Genomic DNA, 16,545 nt, shown 5'->3' with positions numbered 1-16,545 from the left:
TTCAGTAACCCAGAATGAGCCAGAATTATTAGTATCTGTCTCACATTTTAAAAAAAAAGTTCACATTTACTTCTTCAGTAGGTTAGAATCTGCTGTATGTCGTCAATACGTGTTATCTTGTCTTAAGTTTATACTTAGTTTAAGAATAGTTAAGGCTATTAAAAGCCCCTTACGCTAAATTAAGCGAGTGGTCATAGATAACTTAGCTAGGCGTTAGTCAAAACAGTAACCAATTTCCGGCTCATATTTATAAAAAATGTACCTCCGAGCAGACGTATTAGACTCGTGAAATAATTAAAGACAAAAACAGTATTCGCGTGCACTAAAACTCATGAACTCACACAGTTAACGGCAAAGTGTTTTGTTTTGTCTTGTTTTTTTACTGTCACGTCAGCTAAGTATAAGAAATGTAAATACATACGAAACTCCTCCTAATTAGCTTTTATTTATGATTCGACATTTGACTAGTGACATATTAAGTACGATTTCCCAAATATAAACCTTCATTTAATAAGATGTCATTATTTGGTGTTCGTATATGACATCACAAATAGCCCGGCATGGCCAAATGGTTAAGGCACTCGACTCGTAATCTTAATGTCGCCGCTTCGCATCAAACATGTTCGCTCTTTCAGCCATATGTGGGCTATAATGTAACGGTCAATCCCACTATTCGTTGGTAAAAGAGTATCCCAAAGAGCTGGCGGTGGATAGCGATGACTAGCTACCTTCCCTCTAGTCTTAAATTGCTAAATTAGGGACGACTAGCGCAGATAGCCATCGTGTAGCTTTGCATAATATTCAAAATAAACAAACATCACAAATGTTTCGTATGTATCACGATATGGTAAAAATGAGATCTCTATTTACAACTAGCTTACTCCTAGGTCACAGTCGAACATCTCTCAGTAGGTTTGTTTATTTTTTTATTTTGTTCAGTTTTTTCTCGTCATCATGAGAAATAAATCAGATATATGTATGACTTAAAAGTTATATCGAAATAAAATTTACTTCAATTACTTAAGCCCATAAAATTTCCGGAAATATCACCACAATTTTTTTTTTAATTTTTCGCAAAGCTATATGCAAGGTCTATTGTCTGCACGAGCTAGCCAGTCAACAAAACCATTGTAAACGCTCTGGCTACTACTAAAAGAAGAGAACACACAAAATTTTATCACGTGCAGCATAGAAAACACTTTTACGATGCAACCTCACACAGTGCACGTATACTACATACTCGTATTGGTTCCCGCCATTAAAAATGATGATCTTATAGTTCCAATGCTCAGTCATGTTCGATTCAGGTTTTCTAACTGAATCCACTTAAAACGCGAATTTGGCACACATCCTGAAACGATAAGCAGTTACCACGTATTAGTTATAACGTTTAAGGTTAAAACGTAGAATCAAAGCACAATGTTAACACATCCAGAAAACTCTTTGTTTTTCCAGTCCAGCTATTTATTTTTATCTATGTGTCTACTTATTCTCTCACTTTTCATATAAAATATAAACCCACAGTTATTAGTGTTTTATTGTAATTAATTATCTGTTTAATTATAGTTGCTGGTGTCTCTCATACGTATATATTGAAAACTTAACAGCTTGGCCATCATTATATCGACTTATTCTTTAAAGTATTTAAAATAACGTATTATAAAGAGACGTTATAAAAGTGTACTTTAAATAACTTGAAACCATTTAAGTCTAATTATGAATCCTTTACGTGTTTATCGTCCTACTTCCTGTTCTTCCCAGGCATTACGAATAATCTGTGCACGTTTTTTTCTAAGCTTAGATACTTTTGTTGGACTGGCAGTGGTTCAAGTACTTGCTGCGTGCAGGTCAAGTTAAATTGATGCACATAAACAGCCTATTTTCTGGCAGTGCAAACGTAATAATTAATTGTAAAAATAACAAAAAATTACTGACCTATGAAGCTTATTGTTTGGTTAAATGTACCAGAAGGACTGGCAAAAATAGTCAAAAGATAAAGGAAGCGTATTATAGTATATATATATAACATAATCAAGGACAGTTGGAAAACAAACTACTAAACTCATAATGCTTTAATTTTTTACTAAAACCCCGATCAATAGTAGATAAATTGAAAAGAGTACTGAGAGCTAATTCTAAATATTAATAAAAATTACCACTAAATTCCGTAAGGAACATAGAACCGCAAACATTGGCGGTTTCATGAACAGACTGGTTTTTAAGTGAGTAAGTTGTTAGTCTACTGCACAACCCCCAACTAGGAGGACCTTTTCTCAGCCCACCGAGGAGAATCGAACCCCTGATTTTAGTATTGTAAATCCGGAGACATACCGCTGGACTAGCTGGGTGCTCTAAATACTAACTTTTTATTAAATCATTATAATGAAGAAAGTTCTTTGTTATACAATACTTTGTCATTGTATTTGTTATACAATATCTTGTCATAGTATTTGTTATACAATACCTTGTCATTGTATTTGTCAACGAAGTTGTCGAAACTTTATTAGATTATTTGTTTTACTTATGACTTCATTATACATACATATTACAAGAAAGTCTTTTTATGTTACTCCAGGTTTATTTTTTCCTTTCAGGTGAAGTAAGGGGTCTCACAAGTGGCCGTTTACAACAGCATTTCTCAAACTGGGATTCTGGCCCAAAATGAGGTCGCAAGTCTATCGTAAGAGTACGTGAGGTAATTTCCTATAGTTTTGTGTGTATGGAGGAATGGTCGTCACAGCCTGAAATATTTTCAAAGGATGACAATCAAAATAACATTCGACAACTAATAATCAGTGATGACGAGAAAACTCACTTGTAGAGAAATATATATATGTAAAAACGGCTGGTTTTGGTTGAGAAATTTTTTTATGCAGAAGAGCGAACAACGTTTCGACCTTCTTCGGTCAACGTCAGGTTCACAAAGAAAGAAAGAGGTAAGTGACCGATAGCTGACCACATGTTTGAAGGAGGTTGTGTAACTGAGTGTAGGAATGTAAAAGGCGTGTTTAGATGTTTGATTATATTTATTAATATAGGTATAAAGGTGTTCCTTTGTACTGGTTTATTTTGGACTTGAGTTGTTGTATAAGTAAGGCTTCTTTAATTTTGCGTGTGTTTATGTTCGTTTCTTTATTTAATATTTGGGTGTTTTCTGTGGTTATGTTTGTGTTTTATTTGATTTGTAGTGTTCGAAAACATAGAAAACACCCAAATACTAAATAAAGAAACAAACATAAACAAACGCAAAATTAAAGAAGCCTTATTTATACAACAACTCAAGCCCAAAATAAAACAATACAAAGGAACACCTTTATACCGATATTAATAAATATAATCAAACATCTAAGCGCACGCCCTTTTCATTCCTACATTCAGTTACACAACCGTCTTCAAACATGTGATCAGCTATCGATCACTTACCTCTTTCTTTCTTTGTGAACCTGACGTTGACCGAAGAAGGTCGAAACGTTGTTCGCTCTTCTGCATACAAAATTTTCTCAACCGAAACTATACGTTTTTACATATCTATTTTAAAATTCGAGAACTCCCAGTTTAGTTTATTTTTACCATAAGACGTTACTAAAATGAAGAAAAACAGGAAAAGCAGTACACTTTCATCCAACGTTAACCAAATGCTCAACCTTTTATCTACATTTACTAGAAATGCCACTATAATAAAAAAATGTCTACACTTGTAAAGACTGACGGAATTTCCATGTTATATTTTTCTTTCCAGTTTTGTCAATACTTTTCTAGTGTTGACCAAGTTATATAGAAATGTTTTACAAAGTAATAATCAAATATGCTTTGCTATGGGTTATTTGGGTTACTTTAACTTCACTTTAGATGGACATTCTGGAGTCTCAACTTCACCAAATTAAAATTTTGCCGATTAATGTTAAGGGTCAAGAAGTTTAATAGTTTAAGCAATAGACATGTACAACCTACACAGTTGTTTACATTGTGCGTTAGTGACAGCTTATCCTACACAGTTGTTTACATGGTACGTTAACCTTTTAACAAGTGACAGCTTCAACCTGCACAGTTGTTTACATGGTGCGTTACCTTTTTAACAAGTGATAGCTTTAACCTGCACAGTTGTTTACATGGAATGTTAGCCATCTGACAAATTTACATAATATATTAGCCTTTTTAACAAGAAACAGTTTAAAACCAGTTAATACTTATTGACAGCAGTTAAGTTAGTCTTATTGATAGAAATTGTCTAATACTTCTTGGCAGGAACCAATAGATGCTTAATTTGAGTGACAGAGTTCATTACATAAATTGCAAGGTCCTGATGAAAGCGTAGACTCGAAAGGTTGAGCAAATAGGACCTTGTTTATTTGTTTTTTAAATTTTGCGCACAACTACATGAGGGTTATCTGCGTTAGCCGTCTCTAATTTAGCACTGTAAGACTAGAGGGAAGGCAACTAGACATCACCAATCACTGCCAACTCTTGGGCTACCCTCTAACAAACGAATAGTGTGACTGATCGCAACATTATAACGCCCCCACGGCTGAAAGGGTGAGCATGTTTGGTGCGACGGGAATTCGAACTCGCGACCCTCAGATTACAAATCTAACACCTTAACCCACCTGACCATGCCGAGCAGCAAGTAAAAGAATTTGTTAGATTCCGTGTAGTTTCCAAACGTTTTATTTAAGGCAACTTTTCTCACAAATCGGATATGTTATTTTTTATCGTTTGAGGAAAAGCCGTTTGATATATTTAGTAGGTTTGTGTTCTCATCCATATAATTCATCCTTTCATTTTTCTCTTTATTATATCATTCCAACGTTAAATCATCGAGTCTTTGTATTTTATCTGGCCTGTATTTTTCGTACATATATAGTATTACTATATGTCTAACATATGATTCACATCTACCATAACCTTTTTTTAAACTTTATTTTCAAGTTTTTCTCATGTTTCTATCGAATATATTTTCACACTTGTACCCAGAAACATTACATTTTACGTTTCCTATTATTATTTTCATTGCGTATCTTATCCTTAGTTTTATCTTATACAATTGTTCTACAGTCATATACACGCTAGAAAGACGCTAGGAATTTGTTTTCTAGCACTTCAAAAGCGAAATATTAGCTTTCATGGTCATTTTTCATTAAAATGCAATGCATTCAGCGCAATGCATCATTTGTGACATCTTAGCTAACTCTCTACGTCAAGGAATTGAGTCAATATATGAGAAACATTTTCATTGAAAATCGTAATCTTTGTTAATAAAACTTACTCTAATAATTAAACACATAACCATACTTTCTCTGTTGGAAGAAAACACAAGCTGGATTAATGTGTTTTAGGCTGTTTTATTCGTTTGTTCATCGGTAGATCAAACACAAATATGAGCTATCTGTGCTTTGCCCACCGTGAATATCGAAATTTGGTGTTTAATTTTATAAGTCGTGACACTTAACGCTCAGGCACTGGGGGGAAGAAAGGAGAACATTGTTAATAAACAGGTGGTGTTAAGACTTTTTAATCAACAAAATATTAGAAAACTAAGAGCTACAACCTCCATTTATCTAAGATTTGAACGAATCTAAGATTATTGTTTCTTATAATAAACCTTAGCTATACATATATTAACTACATATAAGTAGACAAGTCCACACAAAACAATTATTAATTCTAACTAACTTCTAACAATGGGGTACTTACAATAAGAGTGATATTCTAATATATTATTTAGTTATAAGTTGGGTGTATTTACAAGAAGAGTTTGGTGTTTTATTGCGCAAAGCAACTAGGCTATCTGTGCTACAAGAAAAAAGACTTCATAATACAGTAATCAGTTTCAACAGTTGTGTATTAACAAGATGACAGACAATATAATGCATTACTTAGTTGTAACAGAGGTGCATTTACAAGAGGAGACAATTATAATACGTTGTTTAGTTACAACAGTAGTGTAGTTACAAGAAGAGATTTATTATAATACCTTACTTATGCTACGTATTATAATTTATTTCAGACTAGTCTCCAATTTCAGTGCTGTCGAGAAAACCCACTTGTAGAGAAATATATATGTAAAAACGGCTCGTTTGGGTTGAGAAAATTTCTTACGTAGAGAAGTGAACACTCTACGTAAAACATTTTCCTAACCCAAACGAGCCGTTTTTACATATATAAGTCTCCCAATTTATTATATTACGTACGTTACTTACTACTATTTCAAATAACTGGAATTTTGAACTTTAATTTATAAATTGATTAAATGTTAATATGTGGCAACTTTATGGTATTTGTCAACAAGCTCATACAAACAATTTCCTTTTTAATGCAAACATGTTTTAATATACAAACCTAGAAACAATACTATTTGTAATAATGGTTATTACTAATAGTTATTACAAATAATGGTTTATATACAACAGTTTTACAAATTTACAAATTATATTGAATGTTATATTCTACATAGAACTGAATATTTTATTGACGATCTGGGTCCACGAGGAGCACATTAATTCCATGTACACCTCGCTTAAGCTTTCGACGTCTTTCTTTACTGGCCTTACAGCGGTTGGAAGTTCACTTCTTACCGAAAAAGATATTTGATGCCTTCGTCAAAATAATGGCGTCTGAAGTAATTCACTGAAGTTGAACGGTTTGTAATGCTCAAAATCTATAACGTTCCTGGTCAAATTATGTAGTTTTCCGATTAATAGACGTTAATCATAATTATAGTTTCCTAGGCCTATAGTATACTAATTGTAGCTGTCAAATAATATCGATACTCTCTCTCGTTGCGTCGTTTTTTTATATATCAATCACACGAGACTTTAGAGCCTTCACTAAAGTTCGCTTGCAACTATACTGTCAATCACTAGTATTATATACATACCTAGTACCTTTCTTATCCTTACGCACAAGAACGTTATACAAATTTCGAGAACAGGTGGGACTTGTGCAACACACAATAAAGAATATATGCCACATGCAAAAACAAAAAAAAAGAAAACTATAGTGAAACGAGCGTAGGTACTAAAATAAACGTATAACGGTAAATCTGTTACACTTAGTTGCAACACTAGTGTATTTTCAAGAAGTCTTTACATGAATAGAAAAATTATAACACATTATTTAGTTGAAACAGTGATTATTTACAAGATTGACATTATTTAGCTGTAACACCACTGTATGTGCAATAAGAGAGATGTTATAATACATTATTTAGTTGTAACACCACTGTGTGTGCAATAAGAGAGGTGTTATAATACATTATTTAGTTGTAACACCACTGTATGTACAATAAGAGAGATGTTATAAGACATTATTTAGTTGTAACACCACTGTATGTGCAATAAGAGAGATGATATAATACATTATTTAGTTGTAACACTGGTGTCTTTACAAGAAGAAAGACATTACAATTCCTTATTTAGTTGCAACAGTGTTTATTGACAAGAATATAGACATTATAATACATTCTTTTCTTATAACAGTGGTGTATTTACTAGAAGATACATATTATAATAAATTATTTTATTTAATAGAGACATTATAATGCATTAGTCATTGCAACAGTGCTTTATTTACAAGAAGAGAGATATTATAATACACTGTTCACTTCCAAATGTAGTGTATTTACAAGAACGGAAACCTCATATGATTGTAACAGTGTGGGATTTATCACAAGAGAGATATCGTAATAATAATACATTATTCAGTTATCACAATATATTATAAAGTCTCTATTCTTGTAAATACTACAAAGTTAGAACTAAAGCACTTTTTCTTGTATACACAACTGGTACTAAGTAAAATATTATATTGTCTCTCCTTGATAGGCATTATAAGGCATTAGTTACTTATTACAGTGGCTTATATGCAAGAAGAGAGAATTATAACAAATTATACAGTTGCAGCATTGGTGTATTTAAAAAAACAGTGGCATTATGTATTATATAGTTGCATCAGTGATGTGCTTAGAAGAAAATATATATTATAATATATTACTTAGTTGTGACGGTGGTTTATTTACAAGAAGAGAGACATTATAATACAATATACAGTTCCAACACTTGTGTAGCTTCAAAAAGTGAAACATATTTATACATTATTTAGTTGCAATAGTGGAATATCTACAAGTAGAGAGACATTATAGTTTATTATTTATATGTAACAGTGGTGTATTTACAAGAACAGAGACATTATAATACATAATTTAGTCAGAACACAGATGTATTTAGGGGTAGGTATAGGTGTAAGTATTTTCTTATAGCAAAGCCACATTGGGCTATCTGCTGAGTCCACCGTGTGTACTTAGAAGATGACGATTTGTAATACGTCAAATAGCTGCAATAGTGGTTATTTACATGACGAAATACATTATAATACATAATTTAGTTGTAATAGTGGTATATTTACAAGAAGAGAGAATAATAATACAAATATTGGTTGGAAAAGTGGTGTAATTATTTACAGAAAGAAAGACTTTAGAATACATTATTTTCTCGTAATTATGGTATATTTACAAGAAAAGAGACATTATAATATATGATTTAGTTGCAAAGTGATATATTATGTAGTTACAACAGTGGTTTGTTTTTGTAATGAGGGACTTCCTTATATATTATTTAGTTGCAACAATAATGTATTTATAAGAAAAACAAAATTATATTACATTAAGTTTTTCCAACAGTTGCGTATTTACAAGAAGAGAGACAATGTAATAGACTGAGTTGCAACACTAGTGTATTTAAAAAGGAGAGAAACATTATAATGCATTATTTAGCTGTAACAATTTTGTATTTACGGAAAGAGATGCTTCATAATACCTTATTTAGGTACAACAGTGGTGTATTTAGAAAGAGCTTTATTATATTACTATATTTATTTGCAACTATAGTGGCCCGGCATGGCCAAGCGTGTCAAGGCGTGCGACTCGTAATCTGAGGGTCGCGGGTTCGCATCCCCGTCGCGCCAAAGATGCTTGCCCTTTCAGCCGTGGGGGCGTTATAATGTAACGGTCGATCCCACTATTCGTTGGTAAAAGAGTAGCTCAAGAGTTGGCGGTGGGTGGTGATGACTAGCTGCCTTCCCTCTAGTCTTACACTGCTAAATTAGGGACGGCTAGCACAGATAGCCCTGGAGTAGCTTTGTGCAAAATTCCAAAACAAACAAACAAAACAACTATGGTGTATTTATACGAAGAGAAACATTATCTTACATTATTTATTTTAACACGACTGTCTTATTTTGCCTATTATTCTAACGCGTAGTGACACTTCCAGCAACAAATAACAACTTTCACAGCAACAAGGTTTATAAACAGTTATTTTTCTCTTAGGCTAGCCCCCCGCTAGTACAGCGGTATGTCTCCGGATTTACAACGCCAAACTCAGGGGTTCGATTCCCCTCGGTGGGCTGAGCAGATAGCCCGATGTGGCTTTGCTATAAGAAAAAACACACTCTTAGTCTAATATTTAAGGGAAGAAAATGATACGAGCAAAAGACCTATTTTTCGGAGCATTAATCTCAAAGATTACGCCATGCATGTCAAGTACACGCGGAAATAAGGTGAAGCCGCGAATGGCTCATTATCTGATTCGTTATCCTTATAACGCATCAACTATTTTTGTGACATGGCGCAAACTGCGTAACTTCAAACCTATAATCGGACAGGTTGACCGCTGAACCACAGAGTTACCATAAGCTTCCCTACAATGTAACTAGCTGAAAACAGGTGTGAGCCTGTACACAGTTCCGGTTTATTGTCGTGAAGTAATGAACTGGACGCAATAGACTTAGTTCCTATATGGTTCGGTTGTTCCCGCTCTCATACTTGTAGTTAAGAGACAATATTAACTAGTAAAGCAGCCTTCTGTGAAATTGTACTTCTAGTCTTTGTGAAAGGAAGTGTTTAATTTCTTTACCAAGAAAATGCACGTTAAAAATGGAACTGTTCTCTGACATCAGGAATTATATCACATTACCAAACAGATGCGGTGAAGAATTCTTAAGCCTTGTTGGTACGTGTGCATTTGTTATAAACTTGTACCTGTTTTTAAGGCTTTGTGCAAATGTGTATGAACACTTTCAAATTTTCCATTGATTTATCTGTTCATTTCCTTAACTTATCAGTCAATCGAAAGTATTTATTATTTCACACAAAAATGTTTGACACTTTAAATTGAAATAGTCAAAACGGTTACTTAATTTGGTGTTTAAGAAAAAAGCAAACAAAGAAACGAATGCAATTTTATTTAAGAAATGTTGTGCCCCAAAATGATATTTTCTGACTGTTTGATAAACTCTGTAGATATTGTGTGTGTATGTGTTTTTCTTATATCAAAGACAGATCGGGCTATCTCTTGAGCCCACCGAGGGGAATCGAACCCTTAATTTTAGCGTTGTAAATCCGTAGGCTTACCGCTATACTAGCGGAGGGGCGTAGATAATGTGACTGTTAATCTGAAGATCAGAACTTAAGTGTGAACTGTTGCTGCCTTGAATGTAGGTTCATAGTTTGAAATAATAATTTGTTTTGTATTTTAAGGTAAAATGTTGTATTCCTTACCAAAACTGATTGTTTGTTTGAGGTTAGGGACAATGAACTATCTAGAATCACCGAAACAAAAACAACCAAGCTAAATGTTAAGAAATGACAGTTTCAATTATTCGAAGACGATAGTATTTTTAACAAGTTCGGGTTTATTTTGTCACAATAGACCCCCAGTGGCTTAGCGGTATGTATGCGGATTTACAACGCTAAAAACCGGGTTTCGATACCCGTGGTGGGCAGAGCCCATTGTGTAGCTTTGTGTTTATAAAACTTATAACAAGGACAGTATAACAATTACTATTTTCTAAGTAGACAACAAATATAAACAATATATTTCACATAATATGTTTTATAACAATTACTATTTTCTAAGTAGACAACAAATATAAACAATATATTTCACATAATATGTTTTATAACAATTACTATTTTCTAAGTAGACAACAAATATAAACAATATATTTCACATAATATGTTTTATAACAATTACTATTTTCTAAGTAGACAACAAATATAAACAATATATTTCACAAAATGTGTTTTATAACAATTACTATTTTCTAAGCAGACAACAAATATAAACAATATATTTCACATAATGTGTTTTATAACAATTACTATTTTCTAAGTAGACAACAAATATAAACAATATATTTCACATAATATGTTTTATAACAATTACTATTTTCTAAGTAGACAACAAATATAAACAATATATTTCACATAATGTGTTTTATAACAATTACTATTTTCTAAGTAGACAACAAATATAAACAATATATTTCACATAATATGTTTTATAACAATTACTATTTTCTAAGTAAACAACAAATATAAACAATATATTTCACAAAATGTGTTTTATAACAATTACTATTTTCTAAGTAGACAACAAATATAAACAATATATTTCACATAATGTGTTTTATAACAATTACTATTTTCTAAGTAGACAACAAATATAAACAATATGTTTCACATAATGTGTTTTATAACAATTACTATTTTCTAAGTAGACAACAAATATAAACAATATATTTCACATAATGTGTTTTCTCGATTTGCTGAAACACAAAATCTTTACTTTACACAAAACATAAATATAGAGAGAGTATTAATACTCAGCAGTGAAGTAAAACAAAATGAAGGGCTGCATTACGTAATCCAAGGTAGGCGGGTTCGAATCCCCGTCACATCAAATATGCTCGCCCTTTCAGCCGTAGGGGCGTTATAATGCGACGATCAATCCCACTTTTTGTTGGTAAAAGAGTAGCCCAAGAGTTGGCAGTGGGTGGTGGTGATTAGCTGCCTTCCCTCTAGTCTTACACTGATAAATTAGGGATGGCTAATATTGTTTACCAATACGGCAATTTATTTATACCCTATTTTTAAAACGTTTGCACATGTTGCACAATAACCATGTAAACTTTTAATCGTGGTGATAGTGGCTCACAATAAACGAAAGCTTTATTGAAATGGTACTTTTCAAGTCCATTTTAATACACGCTAAAACCTTTTTGTTTGATAAAAAACAACTTTTATGTAATATTTGCTGCCATTTTTTGGCCTAAGAGGACAATCTTTGTTGATTTCGCCACATTGTTAAAGTCCTTTAACGTAATTGAGAAATGCATTGTTTTAAAGGTTTTATCTAAACTACTGGCGTTGATTTTAAATTCATGTTTGGGTTTAGAGAAATAGACTGTGGCTGTTGTATTTATCTTCATTTTTTTTCCCCATTTTTGACAACAATTCTAAGTCTGATGTTTACAGGTTATGAAAAACACGGTCGATGTTATAATATTACTCTGAAAAGGTATCCTCTTTTAAACATAACATAAATTTTGATATATATATTTTTTATTGTTACAACAAACTAACGCAGTAAAACCTTGAACGTTTTTATAAATATTATTTTTGGATAGGTATATTAACATTCTACTCACGCTCACGAAATTGGATAAGTTACGTTTAGAATAAGTAACTATAGTGACAATGTTTTCCATGTATCTCGACATATAAAATGACACGAATTTTTATATAGACACGTTTATTAGGTAGACAATCATAGATACTGAGGAATCTAATTAAATAGTTCAGCTCAAGACGAGTCCTTGTATCATTTATGTTTTGTACATTTAACCTATATTTCCATTTTACTGTAGTTTGTTCTATATAAATAATTCCATAATTCGCAATGTATGAGTGTGTATTCTCATAATACTTTATTTTATGCTTATACAGTAAAATCATTGAGTAAAAATATTTTACTGTATTTTGAGGCTTGGACAGTTTCATATTAAATATTCGTTACGATTAAACGTTGGTTATATTTCATTAATACATTTGTGTGAAATTTAACATGGAAATGCTTGCCTATTACCGTGAAACATAATATTAATAACGAAGCAACTATTTAGGTGAACAACGAGAGTTATTTGTCTCCTACTGTGTTTTAACGGAAAACTTTAAAATACAGATGACTGAAAAGATTTTTTTAAGCTTGGTATACACGCATAAAAACGAGTATCTGAGAAGGCAGAACACAGCGTGGAAACTTATAACGTACACTTCAACTATCAAGCAAAGGTAATATTAAAAGTTGGAAAATCTATAAGCTGTCTTTGATTCAAAATAAAGGAAATATGCAATCCTGGAGATTCCAGCTGTAGAAGCATATGAGAAATGCATAGGGTTGATGTATAACATTTTTGAACACATAATTTCTATTTTCTTTAAGAAAAATGAAGATAACGTCTTTAAGACGTAGAGTTTCTCATTGTTTTAGGGTTGATGGTGTCAGTTACGGAACCCTAGATTTTCTCTTTGTTTTATAAAATATATGTAATTGATGATTTTTTGTTTGTTTGTTTGTTTGTTTGTTTGAAGTTAAGCACACAGCTACACAATGGGCTGTCTGTGCTCTGCCAAACACTGGTATCAAAACTCCTGTTATAACGCTGTTAAGTTCGCAAACATACCGCTGTGCCACTGCTATACTAAGTACCGAAATCTAACCGAATCTGCTTTTAAAACCAGTGCATTTTCACTGCTTTACAAAATATAAAAAGTTGATGGTATGAGCTGTTGAACTTTATTATGTTTCCAAGTAAATCTAAAACTGGCACGTAAATCTTAAACCAACAGAACTACAAGTTTTTCGTAATTTGTATACAGAGTAAAAGAAACAGATAACGCACAACAATTGTTACCTTTGAAACAAAGGAATCATTTAACTAACAAATAAATAAATCGCATCGAAAAACAGCGCATGAAGTTCTCAGTTTGTTCAATTTAACTGTACAACAACAAACCAAGGTTTAGACGATTTTTGTCAGTTTGTTCAGTTTTCTTGTGCAATAGAAAAGTACAATTTGAATTATTACAGAGTAATTACTGTTACTGAAATGATTCTAACCAAGCATGGCTTTCACTTGGAACTTCTTTCAAGTTCATTCACCATCATAGCTTTCTATAATGCCCTAGTTTCATAATCTAAAAAAAATAGTATTCCATAAGTCATGAAACAGTAAAAATATGTACCTAACGTATTTGCCACATGCAGAAATATATACACCTCTATTGTTCCTTAACAGTTCAAGCCCGGCACGGCCAGATGGTTAAGGTGCTCGACTCATAATCTCAAGGCTGCGGGTTTGAATCTCTGTCAAACCAAACATGCTTACCCTTTCAGCCGTGGGGCGTTATAATATTACCGTCAATCCCACTATTCGTTGGTAAAAGAGTAGGCCAAAGATGGCGGTGGGTGGTAATGACTAGCTGCCTTCCCTCTAGTCTTACACTGCTAAATTAGGGATAGCTAGCGCAGATAGCCTTCGTGGAGCTTTGCACAAAATTCAAAAAACAAACAAGACCTAAATAGCTTGTTTGTTTGTTTGTTTTGAAATTTCGCGCAAAGCTACACGAGGGCTATCTGTGATAGGGAACCTGTAAGATGTCTTTATTTCATGAAACGTATATAATTAATAGTGCTAGCTGTGGAAACCTGTAAGAACTCTTTATTTTATGAATAGTACACAGTTAATGGTGCAAGGTGTGAAAAACTGTAAAATCTCTTTATTTTATGAATAGTACACAGTTAATGGAAACCTGTTACTCTTATTTGCTTTATGAAACACAGGTAATCACTGTGTGATCCTAGAGGCTGAAATTTGCGCCTTGCTGTCATCTACAAATATTACATGCTGTAACACCTAACACTCATTTTATATGAAAGTTTCACATGATATCTTATTGCTTTATTTATCTGTTCATTGACGTCTACACGAAAGTTAGGACATGAAATTTGCACTACTTTAAAATCATTAGTCATCCCTGTTTCTATGGGTTTCACTTTATTGCACTGTTCCAGTAACGACCAGCATGGCTAGATGATTCGGGCGCTCGAATCTGCAAAACAAAATGAGAAAAACACATAATGTCATAAATCTGTATACAGGTAAACGAAACCTAAAATAATTAAAACTAGGTATTTTTGGTGTTTACAACATGTTTAATAATAATATCTCACGATGTTGGACCAGCTTACAAAATCTAGGCTAGTAACATATGTATATAGTAAAATAGCAATATAAAATTAAAATATCATAGGAGTAAAATTAATAATAATAATATCAGAAATATATTGACTATTATCGAGTTTTCTAGACCATTATTTGAAAATAAAGGTATGTATGTGTGTGTTCGCTTTTAGCGAGATAGTCACTTTAACCTGACAGGTATACTTACAAGGAGAGGTAAAGAGGTTAGCGAGCGAGTCTGACCCCCCTGTGGGCTGCTGTCATCTTCGTACTTTTGCTGGTTACAAACCACATTAAAGAAACTAATATTAAAAAGTGAAGACTTTCAATAGCCACAAATATAAAACCAGTTGTTACTCCTTAGCGCCTCCAGCCTACTACCAAACGAACCTGAATATATTCACATCACATTCGACAAACGTCGCTGATTCAAAGACAGGAACATAAAGTTTAAAAATAACAAACGAAGAATACTACCTACCTACACAAAAGTGTACACTGAATCCCTAAACATTTATAAAGCCACTATGAGAAAATCTACGTCATACATTCAAATAAAAGTAAGTGATCACTGAAAATTGATTTCTCAAATTCAACAATATAAGTTTAATTATCTTGACATTGTTTGTTTGTTTTTAATATTGTACAAAGCGACACGAGGGCTATCTGCGCTAGCCGTCCCTAATTTTGAAGTGTAATACTAGAGGGAAGGCAGCTAGTCATCACCACCCACTGTCAACTCTTGGGCTACTCTTTTACCAACGAATAGTGGGATTAACCGTTACATTATAATGCCCCCACAGCTGAAAGGGCGAGCATGTTTGATGCGGCGGAGATTCGAAGAAAACAAAATCCACAGGTGATAGTGAGTTTGATATTAAAAATAAGACGAGATTTATATGTCACATTATGATCTATGTTTCTAAGGTTTGAGGTTAATAAATGGAGATGGTTTGTGGCCTACGGTCTGAACTATATTTCTGGGTTTTAGCGGATAAATGGTTTCAAGAGTGTCAAGAAATAAAATCTAAGAAACTGTGTAAAACAACATAATTAATACATACACAAACGTAACTAATATATAAATCATTGGTGAGTTTTCCATTGTTTTCTTTCCGTCCCAGCATGACCAGGTGGATTAAGGCGTTTGACTCGTAATCCGAGGGTCGCATGTTCGAATCCCGGTTGCACCAAACATGCTCGCCCTCTCAGCCGTGAGGGTTTTATAATGTTACGGTCAATTCCATTATTCGTTGGTAAAAGAGTAGTCCAAGAGTTGGCGGTGGGTGGTGTTGATTAGCTGCCTTCACTCTAGTCTTACACTGCTAAATTAGGGACGGCTATCACAGATAGCCTTCGTGTAGCTTTGTGCAAAATTTAAAAAAAAAAATGTTTTTAATTAAAACTTAAGTTCGGATAAATACAAAATGCCATTTGGTTAGTCCTTCCGTTCAAGTTTCCTTCAGT

This window comes from Tachypleus tridentatus, chromosome 12, assembly GCF_004210375.1.
Source record: "Tachypleus tridentatus isolate NWPU-2018 chromosome 12, ASM421037v1, whole genome shotgun sequence".
In the NCBI taxonomy this organism is placed as follows: Eukaryota; Metazoa; Arthropoda; class Merostomata; order Xiphosura; family Limulidae; genus Tachypleus; species Tachypleus tridentatus.
This window is presented reverse-complemented; position numbering follows the sequence as displayed.